Source organism: Henckelia pumila, chromosome 3, assembly GCF_033568475.1.
Source record: "Henckelia pumila isolate YLH828 chromosome 3, ASM3356847v2, whole genome shotgun sequence".
Lineage (NCBI taxonomy): Eukaryota > Viridiplantae > Streptophyta > Magnoliopsida > Lamiales > Gesneriaceae > Henckelia > Henckelia pumila.
Window position 1 is genome coordinate 51,680,317 of NC_133122.1, and position 13,935 is coordinate 51,694,251.

The 13,935-nt window shown below is 33.1% G+C and overlaps 1 protein-coding gene across 1 annotated transcript in view; it reads left to right on the forward strand.

Annotated features, from left to right (window-relative positions):
• The window catches only part of LOC140891114 (nuclear intron maturase 2, mitochondrial), a 42,647-nt gene that overhangs the window by 27,911 nt on the left and 801 nt on the right, over positions 1-13,935 (forward strand). The window lies entirely within an intron of this gene.

Genomic DNA, 13,935 nt, shown 5'->3' on the forward strand with positions numbered 1-13,935 from the left:
GGACTCACTTGACCCGACCCTAAACTCTACTGACCCGACCCTGACCCCAAGACCCGACCCAACACCCGGCCCCAGCCCAAAACCCGTACCCCCCCTCCCTACTCCCTTCGGCTGCGCGAGCAGCAGCCCTTTCAGGGCTGCTGCCGTCTTGCTCTAGCCATGGCCGGCGGAGCGCCACCGGAAGGACCTTCCCAAGGTCCTTCCGGTCCTAACCTACCATGGCTCGGTCCCAGCCATGCCCCATACAGCAGGACCGAGCCCCTCTTCCAACAACCCTAAACTGTGCACCCCAAGATAACCAGCTGAGGTGGCTTCGTTCCTAGCCATTCCTGGTTCAATCCCACTGAGCCAAATGACTCCTAGGACCCTCACTCACACCCTTACATGACCAGCAGCAGTCTGGTCCCTCCCATGGCTGAAAAACGTGGCTATGTCCAAGCAAACAAGCAAAAACATGAATAAAAACATGACTAAACATGCATGCTTCAAATTTCCAGATTTTCTAACGTAAAAATCATGGTGATTCTGATGAAAAGAGATTTAATAGCTTATATAGTGTAGAAGAAAAGGAATCAAACATGTCTTTATAATTGTTTGAAGTAGGTTGATGCGTATAAGGGCTCCGGGACGACGAACGGACCAAAAACTCGATAAATCTTCAAAGAACGAGTTGATCGGCTATGGAGTACTATTTTTTTGAGATGGAGGCGTGAAGAGGGTTTGGGAAGAAGGTGGGAGTCGGCTGATTAGGGTTGAGATATAGGGTATGTTTGTTTTAAATTTGATAAATAGAATTAAAATAGGATATTAACTAATTTAGAAATAAAATCATACCTAATTAAATATTTAAAACTCCATAATAACTTAATAATTCTGATAACACAACCCAAATCCCGAAATATAAATTTAATGGATTTTTAAAATTTAATAAAAGTCAATAAAATGACTTATTTTGGCTAAAAATAAACCCTTAAATAAATATATAACTAAATACTAAATTTTTCTTGACAAAATACCTTAAAATATTATTTTAAGGCTCATAAAACTCATAAAATATTTTTGGCTAAATATTTTGGTATCTCGTCCGTCCACGGTCCCGTCTACGCGATCAAAACAATTAATTTCCATAAATCATAAAAAATCACTAATTATGGGTTAAATGCTTAAAAATAACTTAAAACATGCACACATAATTTCACATAATTATTTAACCCATAATCTAAAATTCTAAATAAATAAAATCCCTAATTATGCATGCAAATTTACGTATTAAAAATACTGGATGTTACATCAACATTTTGAAAAATCAATACCCTTTTATTCGTGAGAAACACTTGGCAATCAAATTTTTCTTATACCTAGGTTTCTCATATAGATGGAATTGGGGCGGGGACGGGGACGGGGATGTCTTGCCCATCCCCGCCTCGATCCCCATAATTTCTTAACGAGGGTTCTCCGTCACCATCCTTGTCTCCATACCCGCGAATATAAATATATTATTAATAAATTTTATTATACTATATACGTATTACTTTCTTGTAATAAAAATGATGACGAGAATATTTAATAAAGTATTTTGTTTGTAAATGGACCGACAAAATTTATCTAGTACTTTGCGTTTCATTGCTGAATTTGCATTAATAAAATTTTTATATCCGTTGTTTTCATTTTTGCAGGAACACATTCCGTAGCCCAATTTGGTACATGAGAATATTGATCAAGTTATTAGTAACTTTAATGTATTTATGTTCATTTTTTTTCTTCCACTTAAATCTTTCAAATAACTGGTGTCACTGTTTGCATTTAATTTGATTTAAAAATTTGGCATAAGTCGCATATCGTGCATGATTGTTTATGAAGTCATTTGGTCGGTTTCGTTTCTTTTTTTTTTTTTAATGATGAGTGTGATTTTTGTATCAATGATTATATTCCTTATAATGTTTTAGGAACTAGAAGAGAAATTGCTCGTGATGATATATTGATGGCGGAGGCGTGAACAAAGGTCTTCTCTCAATAAAATATGATAACAATCAATTGTAATGCAACTTGGCATGTATTTCGATTAACTTAATTGGATCTTGAAATTATGTCCTAGTTTTGAGATTGTCATACTATAAATGTAGTGGTTGTAGAGGAGATACGGAGCGATGTTGTGTGTTCATCCAATTCAATTATTTCTATCTAATTGTTGTAGCCTTACAAGTAGATTTTTATAACTTCTTGCTTCCCTTTTATTTTTCTAAAAGTAGTTAGTCATATTTATCATTAGATTTTGCAAAATTGAGGATTTCAACATTTTGAAAAATCAATACCCTTTTATTCGTGAGAAACACTTGACAATCAAATTTTCCTTATACCTAGGTTTCTCATATAGATGGAATTGGGGCGGGGACCGGGACGGGAATGTCTTGCCCATCCCCGCCTCGATCTCCATAATTTCGTATCGAGGATTCCCCGTCACCATCCTTGTCTCCATAACCGCGAATATAAATATATTATAAATAAATTTTATAATACTATATATGTATTACTTTCTTGTAATACGAATGATGACGAGAATATTTATAAAAGTATTTTTTTTGTAAATGAACCGACAAAATTTATCTAGTACTTTTCGTTTCATTGCTGAATTTGCATTAATAAAATTTTTATATCCGTTGTTTTCATTTTTGCAGGAAAACATTCCGTAGCCCAATTTGGTAAATGAGAATATTGATAAGTTATTAGTAACTTTAATGTATTTATGTTCATTTTTTTTCTTCCACTTAAATCTTTCAATTAGTTGGTGTCACTGTTTGCATTTAATTTGATTTAAAATTTTGGCATATGTCGCATATCGTGCATGATTGTTTATGAAGTCATTTGGTAGGTTTCGTTTCTTTTTTTAAAACGAGGAGTGTGATTTTTGTATCAATGATTATATTCCTTATAATGTTTTAGGAACTAGAAGAGAAATTGCTCTTGATGATATATTGATGGCGGAGGCGTGAACAGTGGTTTTCTCTCAATAAAATAAGATAACAATCAATTGTAGTGCAACTTGGCATGTATTTCGATTAACTTAATTGGATCTTGAAATTGTGTCCTAGTTTTGAGATTGTCATACTATAAATGTAGTGGTTGTAGAGGAGATACCAAGTTATATTGTGTGTTCATCCAATTCAATTATTTTTATCCAATTGTTGCAGCCTTACAAGTAGATTTTTATAACTTCTTGTTTCCCTTTTATTTTTCTAAAATTAGTTAGTCATATTTATCATTAGACTTTGCAAAATTGAGGATTTCAACATTTTGAAAAATCAATACCCTTTTATTCGTGATAAAAACTTGGCAATCAAATTTTTCTTATACCTAGATTTCTCATATAGATGGAATTGGGGCGGGGATGGGGATGGGGATGTCTTGCCCATCCCCGCCTCGATCTCCATAATTTCGTATCGAGGATTCCCCGTCACCATCCTTGTCTCCATACCCGCGAATATAAATATATTATAAATAAATTTTATTATACTATATATGTATTACTTTGTTGTAATACGAATGATGACGAAAATATTGTTTAAAGTATTTTGTTTGTAAATGAACCGACAAAATTTATCTAGTACTTTACGTTTCATTGCGGAATTTGCATTAATAAAAAAATTTTATTCATTGTTTTCATTTCTGCAGGAAAACTTTCCGTAGCCCAATTTGTTAAATGAGAATATTGATCAAGTTATTAGTAACTTTAATGTATTTATGTTCATTTTTTTTTTCTTCCACTTAAATATTTCAAATAGTTGGTGTCACTGTTTGCATTTAATTTGATTTAAAAATTAGGCATATGTCGCATATCGTGCATGATTGTTTATGAAGTCATTTGGTAGGTTTCGTTTCCTTTTTTTTTTTTTAAATGAGGAGTGTGATTTTGGCGGAGACGTGAACAGTGGTCTTCTCTCAATAAAATATGATTAGAATCAATTGTAGTGCAACTTGACATGTATTTCGATTAACCTAATTGGATCTTGAAATTGTGTCCTAGTTTTTAGATTGTCATACTATAAATGTAGTTGTTGTAGAGGAGATACCAAGTGATATTGTGTGTTCATCCAATTCAATTATTTCTATCCAATTGTTGCAGCCTTACAAGTAGATTTTTATAACTTTTGCTTCCCTTTTATTTTTCTAAAAGTAGTTAGTCATATTTATCATTAGACTTTGCAAAATTGAGGATTTCAACATTTTGAAAAATCAATACCCTTTTATTCGTGATAAACACTTGTCAATCAAATTTTTCTTATATCTAGGTTTCTCATATAGATGGAATTGGGCCGGGGACGGGGACGGTGATGTCTTGCCCATCCCCACCTGTGACGACCCGAGTTCTAATCTCTCAATAACATTAATCAACAATAATATACAACAATCAATGTCTAAACAAAAAAATAAATATTTTTTTTTTTAAATAGATTGCCCTGCGCACGCGCGGGCATCACCCCTCGCGCGCGCGCCGGCCAATGAGACCGAGGTCTCAAGAGCTGGCTCGCGCGCGCGCGAGTATTAGCTCGCCCGTGCGCAGGCCACTGCACCAGAAAAAAAAAGAAGGTGCTCAGCTGCTGTCAAAACTGTTCTTCATGCATTTCCATTCAAGGTCATCTCCTACAAGGTCTCATACAAGATCTAATCCATAGCAACATCTAACATGCATTCTAACATGCGATAATTGATAGGAATAAACCATTACAAGGCCTTAAATCATAATCATAAACATGCAAGAAACATTGCCATATCAACAAGAACAAGATACATCATGTTGTCTCAAAGAGTTACATCAAATCTCAAATCCTATAAACATCAACAAGACAACAACTAGATCATTTACAAGTCTTGATACAAGTATCTAAAACATGCTTATGTTTAGAATTCAACTCTACAACATGACAGCTCACTCAACTCATCTAACTCGGATCATCACATTATGTTCATCTTATCCCTTGTTCTTTAAGTACGCCTTTGCCCGGTTCCACTCCCTCCTATTGCCATGACACATACAACAAAACAATAGCCGTATAACTCCGGTGAGAAATAGATTTCCCAGTAAAAGCAACTAAACATGCATAACAACATATATCAAGATCATGATATAAAAGTAAGTACAATGCATGTTTTCAAAACAAGGTTCATTTCGTCATTCGTCGGTTGGGATCCCGAGAAGTAGATATCATAACTAATCCACCGACTCTCCCAATTGAGGTGGGGTTACTTATCTTTCTTCTCTAGACTTTGAAGCAATCATATATGCAAATCAGACGCTAGGCTAAAACAACCACCCAGGCCATACATATACAATTCCTCAAATCGTCTATTTGAACGTTTCCGTTCATTTCAAAAATCAAAGAATAAGTCTTCAAGATGAATGCAACATATATATATCATTCTCAAAGCATTCATTATAACAACAACTTATTCAATAACTCAAGGTAAAACACATAAGAGCAATTAAGCAAACAAGTATGTGATTTAGGGGAACTCGATACAAACCATCTCGAGTTGTATTCCCAATCAAATAGTAGTCCACTTTTACCTTTAAAATGTGATGTTTGGGATGTCTTCTAACTTGTTCTAGCTTGTCCAATCTGTACCATACAACCCCCAAATCTATATCAAAAAGCTGCTCAATCTTCAAACAAACTTCAAGGCAAAACTCTACCAACCTTGTGCTTTCTTCTATTGGTTTCAGAGGCGATGTTTTCAAGCTCAATGTGTCCTGTTTATACACTAAAAACATAGCATACAACCAAGGAAATATCAGCTATGATACACCTCCATAGCAACTCAAGCACAAGCTAGCAAAACATTGCAAATCAAGAGTTTGACGGCATATCGGTATAACTCGGCGATCCCGAACGCAACTCTAACAAGTCTATATTCATATCAGCTATATACCAGTCCAAAACCCCACATATCAGCAGGTATAAAAGTCGAATAATAGCTGAGAAAACATAAGAACACAATATAACAATCAATCTTCAAGTCAATCCCAAGAACACAAAAGATAGAAGTTTAACAACAACACTTCATATCAACATCTGATATCTGTCCAATTTGACTTCTCCAACCTTGATGAACAAAGAAAAAACTTACATCAAATCGAAGGTCGTCTTGCGAGGATTCCAGAACATCTTTCGGAATCGAAATCGGATATCCGTAGCTCAAGATATATGCATTTGAAGAAGAAGATTGAAAGTTGGAATTCTGCTCTCGGTTTCTTCCTTCTAACTTTGAGAAATCTGATGGAATAATCATATACACGTGAATGAGTTTACAAAATCACACGTGTCCTGGTCATTTTCAGAATTTTGCACTTTGGCCCCTCAACTATGCAATAATTGCAATTCAGTCCTCACATTCTCATGTTATTCAATTTCAATCATAATCAATTTAAGAATATTAGAATTTAAATCAAAACTCCAAATATTCCCAAATTAATTATTCTCGAATTAAAATTAAATAATTCCGGGCGTTACACCACCTCGATCCCCATAATTTCTTAACGAGGATTCTCCGTCACCATCCTTGTCTCCATACTCGCGAATATAAATATATTATTAATAAATTTTATTATACTATATACGTATTACTTTCTTGTAATAAAAATGATGACGAGAATATTTAATAGAGTATTTTATTTGTAAATTGACCGACAAAATTTATCTAGTACTTTGCGTTTCATTGCTGAATTTGCATTAATAAAATTTTTATATCCGTTGTTTTCATTTTTGCAGGAAAACATTCTGTAGCCCAATTTGGTAAATGAGAATATTGATCAGGTTATTAGTAACTTTAATATATTTATGTTCAGTTTTTTTCTTCCACCTAAATCTTTCAAATAGCTGGTGTCACTGTTTGCATTTAATTTGGTTTAAAAATCTGGGGGATTATTATTTAATGGACAACTAATTAGGTCTAAGGATTGTTTGGCATCCATAAACAAAATATTGAATTTTCTCTCTTGGTTGACTAATATATATGTAATTTTTTTTACTTGAATGAATTCATTGTTATATTGAATATTGTAAGCTTTTTTAGCCTTCATTGTAATCAACAAAAGGTTTTTTGGATGTACTTTTAATACAAATGCTGATTATTTACCGGTTTTATGTTTACCCTATGATGGTCGTTTTTATTTTTTAGGAACACATTCTGAATAAGGATTGAAAACTGCCTCGCGCAAATTTCTTATGATTTTATTATCACTATTTTATTTTAATTCTAAATATTTCAATTAAATGACGTATAAAATTTTCATATATGTTGATCTCATAATCTGGCTTATAATAATTTATTTGGACCCCTAATTTTTGGTTACGGTTATTTTTTTCCACTGAGTTAGAAAGTTTTGAAGTTTCTTTCATAAATTGTTTTGATTGACGAGTATATTCGGATTTATTTCGTTGAGTGGAAAAAACTGAAACGATAAGTTGGTAAATAATTTTCTTGACATTTGTGTATGTTGTTGTTGATCATTATATTTTAATATAAAATTATTTGTATTTATTTATCCCAGAGGTGGGGACAATAATGTAAGGCGTAGACGCCTTAACAACAAGAGAATTGGGAGCATCCTGAGCAGGAAGATCAGGAGAAGGGGGAGCAACGGAGTAAGCAGTCTAAGAAGGAGAAGAAGGTCCAACGGCTGGAGCAACCAATTGGGAAAGAGACCACTCCAGGTGAGTGAGTTGTGTTTTTCTCAATTGTAAATAAGGGATCTTATCCCATTTTAATATTGGATGTTTAGATTGGATGCAGAATATTCTGAATCAGAGAAAGATATGACAAAGTTTCATATTTGATTTTAATTTACTAAGACTTTGGTTCTGTGTTATATCGAGAATTATTGCAAATATTCATAGTTTTGACTCTTACTAAGAAAATCCTTGATCCATCCTGTAAATTTTGTCTTTTTTTGGGGGGTAACACTGTTTTGTGATTGCTGCTAGAAATACAATATACTTCGATTTTCTAGTTTGAAGTCCATGTGATTTTCTTTAATGATGTTTGTGATTTTCTAATTATTGCTAGAAATATAAATACACAATATTATCAAACATTTTTGCAATAGAATTACTTGATGAATTAATCTAATATGATTTTCTATTTTGTAGTTGTAAGATCAAAACGGGTCGCATGTGGAAAGATTGTTGATCGGACATGGTTTGATTAGATTAAGCATTTTGAAAAACGTCAATATAGTACTTTGGTAGGAGCACAGTTGTGGCTTAATAAATGGTTTTCTAAAAGTAGTCAGTCATATTTATCATCAGACTACGAAAAATTGAGGATTTCAACATTTTGAAAATTCAATACCCTTTATTTGTGAAAAACACTTGTCAATCAAATTTTCCTTATACCTAGGTTTCTCATAGAGATGGAATTGTGGCGGGGGCGGGGACGGGGACGGGGACGGGGAAGTCTTGCCCATCCCTGCCTCAATCCCCATAATTTCGTATCGAGGATTCCTTTCACCATCCTTGTCTCCATACCCGCGAATATAAATATTATTAATACATTTTATTATACTATATATGTATTACTGTCTTGTAATACGAATGATGACGAGAATATTTATTAAAGTATTTTGTTTGTAAATGAACCGACAAAATTTATCTAGTACTTTGAGTTTCATTGCTGAATTTGCATTAATAAAATTTTTATATCCGTTGTTTTCATTTTTGCAGGAAAACATTCCGTAGCCCAATTTGATAAATGAGAATATTGATCAAGTTATTAGTAACTTTAATGTATTTATGTTCATATTTTTTCTTCCACTTAAATCTTTCAAATAGCTGGTGTCACTGTTTGCATTTAATTTAATTTAAAATTTTGGCATATGTCGCATATCGTGCATGATTGTTTATGAAGTCATTTGGTAAGTTTCGTTTCTTTTTTTTTTTATATGAAGAGGGTGATTTTTGTATCAATGATTATATTCCTTATAATGTTTTAAGAACTAGAAGAGGAATTGCTCGTGATGATATATTGATGGCGGAGGCGTGAACAGTGGTCTTCTCTCAATAAAATATGATAATAATCAATTGTAGTGCAACTTGGCATGTATTTCGATTAACTTAATTGGATCTTGAAATTGTAGTCCTAGTTTTGAGATTGTCATACTATAAAGGTAGTGGTTGTAGAGGAGAAACCAAGCGATATTGTGTGTTCATCCAATTTAATTTTTTCTATCCAATTGTTGCAGCCTTAAGTAGATTTTTGTAACTTCTTGCTTTCCTTTTATTTTTCTTAAAGTAGTTAGTCATATTTATCATTAGATTTAGCAAAATCGAGGATTTCAACATTTTGAAAAATCAATACCCTTTTATTCGTGAGAAACACTTGGTAATCAAAATTTTCTTATACCTAGGTTTCTCATATAGATGGAATTGGGGCGGGGCGGGGCGGGGATGAGGATGTCTTGCGCATCCCCACCTCGATCCCCATAATTTTTTATCGAGGATTCTTCGTCATCATCCTTGTCTTCATACCCGCGAATATAAATATATTATTAATAAATTTTATTATACTATATATGTATTACTTTATTGTAATACGAATGATGACGAGAATATTTATTAAAGAATTTTGTTTGTAAATGAACCGACAAATTTATCTATCACTTTGCGTTTCATTGCTGAATTTGCATTAATAAAATTTTTATATCAGTTGTTTTCATTTTTGCAGGAAAACATTCTGTAGCTCCATTTGGTAAATGAGAATATTGATCAGGTTATTAGTAACTTTAATGTATTTATGTTTATTTTTTTTCCACCTAAATCTTTCAAATAGCTGGTGTCACTGTTTGCATTTAATTTGATTTAAAAATCTGGCGGATTATTATTTAATGGACAACTAATTAGGTCTACGGGTTGTTTGGCATCCATAAACAAAATGTTGAATTTTCTCTCTTGGTTGACTAATATATATGTAGTTTTTTGACATGAATGAATTCATTGTTATATTGAATATTGTAAGCTTTCTTAGCCTTTTTTGTAATCAACAAAATTTTCTTGGATGTACTTTTAATACATATGTTGATGATTTACCGGTTTTATGTTTACCCTATGATAATTGTTTTTATTTTTTAAGAACACATTCTGAATAAGGATTGGGAATTGCCTCACACAGACTTCTTATGAATTTATTATCAATATTTTATTTTAATTCTAAATCTTTCAAATAAATGATGGATAAAATTTGCATTTATGTTGATCTCATAATCTGGCATATAATTATTTATGTGGACCCTTAATTTTTTGTTACAGTTATTTTTTTCCACTTAGTTAGAAAGTTTTGAAGTTTTTTTCATAAATTGTTTTGATTGACGAGTATACTCGGATTTATTTTGTTGAGTGGAAAAACTGTAAAGATAAGTTGGTAAGTAATTTTCTTGACATTTGTGTGTGTTGTTTTTGAGTATTATATTTCAATATAAAATTATTTGTATTTATTTTTCCGAGAGGTGGGGACAATGATGAGAAGGTGGAGAAGCCTGAGCAACAAGAGAAGGGGTCCGTAGCCTGAGCAGGAAGATCAGGAGATGGGGGAGCAACAAAGTGAGCAGTCTAAGAAGGAGAAGAAGGCCCAACGGCTGGAGCAGCCGAAGGGGCAAAAGACCACTCCAGGTAGGTGAGTTGTATTTTTCCCAATTGTAAATAAGGGATGTTATCCCATTTTTATATTGGATGTTTAGATTGTATGCAGAATATTCTAAATCAGAAGAAGATAGAGTAGAGTTTCATATTTGATTTTAATTTACTAAGACTTTGGTTTTGTGTTATATCGAGAATTATTGCAAATATTCATAATTTTGACTCTTACTAAGAAAATCCTTGATCCATTCGATAGGTTGTCTCCTTTTTTTGGGTAAGACTCTTTCGTGATTGCTGCTAGAAATATAATACACTTCGATTTGGTGTAATTTTATAGGATTTGATGGTATTTGATATTTATTACTATATTATAAATAGAGAGACCCTTAGAGTAATTGTTTTAATGTGGGTCACTTAAAAATTGCATTTATCATCCTCATTTTTAGTTAATTATAATTATACTTTAGTTAAAACTACAATTATACAATTTTATTGATTTATTTAAAAGATTCTAATAATATATTTATCAATATTTTTAATTCTAATCATATCTTTATCGTACAAATATTTTGAATTAAAACATATTAAATAAAATAAGTATGAAAAATATTTATTTACATTTGAGATCGATTTCGGATCGAGTTTTCCTAGGTTGTTTGAAATCGAGTGTTGAATGTTTTAATGGGATATTACAATGCTTAGAAATCATGTTTGGGCAAGAAGTGACAAATCAAGTGTTGTTTGCATTTATGCTAAGTTCTTGTTGGTAAATAATTATATGCTTCTGACTATTGCCATGTATATTATTATAAATAAATATATGCTCCCTAAAGATCATAAGAACCTTGAAATTCCTTGACTAAAAGGGAATCGCTCCAGTTGGAGGAGGACCTCAGAGATTCTTCATATACATGGAAAAAAATGGCATCAGGTGAGTTTTCATGAGGGACAAAATTTGCTACTAACTAGACACCATTACGTCAAGAATCATATATGACAAAAGCGATGGTTGCAGCAGATGCCTCTGCAAATTTTGAGAAAAATTTCAAATGTTTACAAAGGAAATGTATTGCTCAGATAATATCTACCACTACAAGACTAGGACCCGAAAAAGGTCTTATTTGGGTCAGATTAACTCCAAGAATCAAATATCATTTTCATCCGAGTCAAGGGAATACTTTAAGGGGCTCAAGTGCGAGTTTGTGATGCCATTTAAGTAACTAATATTCAAGAAAATGATGTTACCAGACTTGAATCGTTTTACAGTTCAGAGTCTTCACCCCGGCATCAAAAAAACAATGTGTTGCCTCTGCTTCAGCCTGGGTCGCCTCAGCTTGGGCAATTGCAGCTTCAGCCTCTGCAACTGCTTGTGCAGGCGGCCACATGAGCAGCTTCTTCAGCAGTCATGGCTCTTCATCTTCCCTAACTCAGCATCAATATGGGCTTTGGTCTGATTGAGTATTCTTTGTTCCATTAGGTGGTGTCGAAGGTGTGTCTTTCCCCACTTCAGAAGATATTGATTTTGGTGTAATCCTACGCAGGTTCTTCACCTGTCAATAGAACCGCGGTATATTACACTTTGATATGAAAACTACACATGTCTGTCAGCAGCTATCACACATTCTTTTCTTGATGGTTTCTATTTCAGATAGTATTAAAATATCACACATTCTTTTCGATCGCCTTTCCATTTTTGCCAACTCAGTGGGGGCTTTGGAGAAGAGGAAAAATAAAATTCAGAAAAAGAACGGGAAAAAAATTTGGTCCTGTATGTTTGCCACATTGCGATTTTGGTCCTCTATGTTTTCATATTTCAGTTTTAGTCCTGCATATTCTGATTTTTGGCAATTTCGGTCATTTTTATTCGAAAATGCTTACATGGCACTATACACGTCAGCTCCACATCAGCACTGAATTGGTGCCACATCAACGCCACGTCAAAAAAAGGGACTAAAATTGCCAAAAAAATAAAGATAGCGGACTAAAACTGAAATCTGAAAATGTAAAGGACTGAAATCACAAAATGACAAACATACAGGACCAAAAAAGCAATTTTTCCGAAAAAGAACTATCGTGAAACCAAGTGAACTTTAAATCACAGGTGTGTTAGATTATGTTAGATTATATTCTTATTATTAGGCTTTTCTAATTATTAGCTAATTAGTATAGAGTAGGTTTTTTTATTGTTTATGGTATTTAACCTAGCTAACTATATAAACAGGATCTTGGTGTATAACTTTTCTGATATAGTATAACTAGCTCGTTTTTTTCTCCTTCAATTTCTACAAGGTGAAATTGATTATATGCATCATAATTGTACTATCAAGTATGCAATATACGCCATGATCCTCGCAAAGAAATTTCATATTTTATACCTTTAGCTAACTTCCTCCAGCAAGTGATTTTCCCTCAATAAAATATGTTGAATTGTAATGCCACCTAGCATATATTTTGATCAACTTGGATCTTGAAATTGTGACATAGTTTTGAGATTGTGTTGCTATAAATGTAGTTGTCTATGCTGGTTGTAGAAGAGAAACCCAGCATTAATGTTTTCACGGCCCAGTTAAAGTTCTTTATACCTCCTTTCTATTTTTTTTCTTTTTCCTCACAATCGTTCTATGGTACAAAGTAGACTTCTTTGGATTTTGGTGTGAAATTTTTTAACCTCAAAATCTATGGTACTTTGCATTCATGAATAAAAGGATAGTGTACTTATAATATATATTTTCGTTGTGAACACTTAAGTTCTTCCTTAATTCAAATCTTCAATCTAAGCGCAACCTTAAAGATTAGGTGGTTTATGAACCTCTCGTTGCAACCAGCCAAATATTTTCTATAACATTGTACTTGAGTTGGTTGAATTTAATTTGATTGCACGTATTGTGAAACTGGACATAATTAGATTTGTTGCCAGGATTTTAAAATACTTGGTCACGATTGACTGTCTAATTTTCTTGTGATCTACTCTCTCTTTTTTTTTTCCCCCATGGTCCATGTTGACGCAGGCCACTCAAACATAAACGATGGCACTGGCTCGACCACTAGGGCCGAACTTGGGCAGGTGCTAGCTACTTTGAAGTACAATAAAGTAGTATTTGATAATATTAAAAAAAAAAAGCTAAGATGTGTTTTTTTTAGAAACTCTCTCAACCATTAATTAAATATTGCCAACTTAGTCCACGACCCTCAACTATCACCCAGCAATCAAGTCCAGTGAGAAGTTGTGATTACCTTTTCCTTTTCCTTCTTTTTTTTTTTTTTTTACCATTAAGATGAGATGTACAAAGTTTATCACAAATTTATTTGC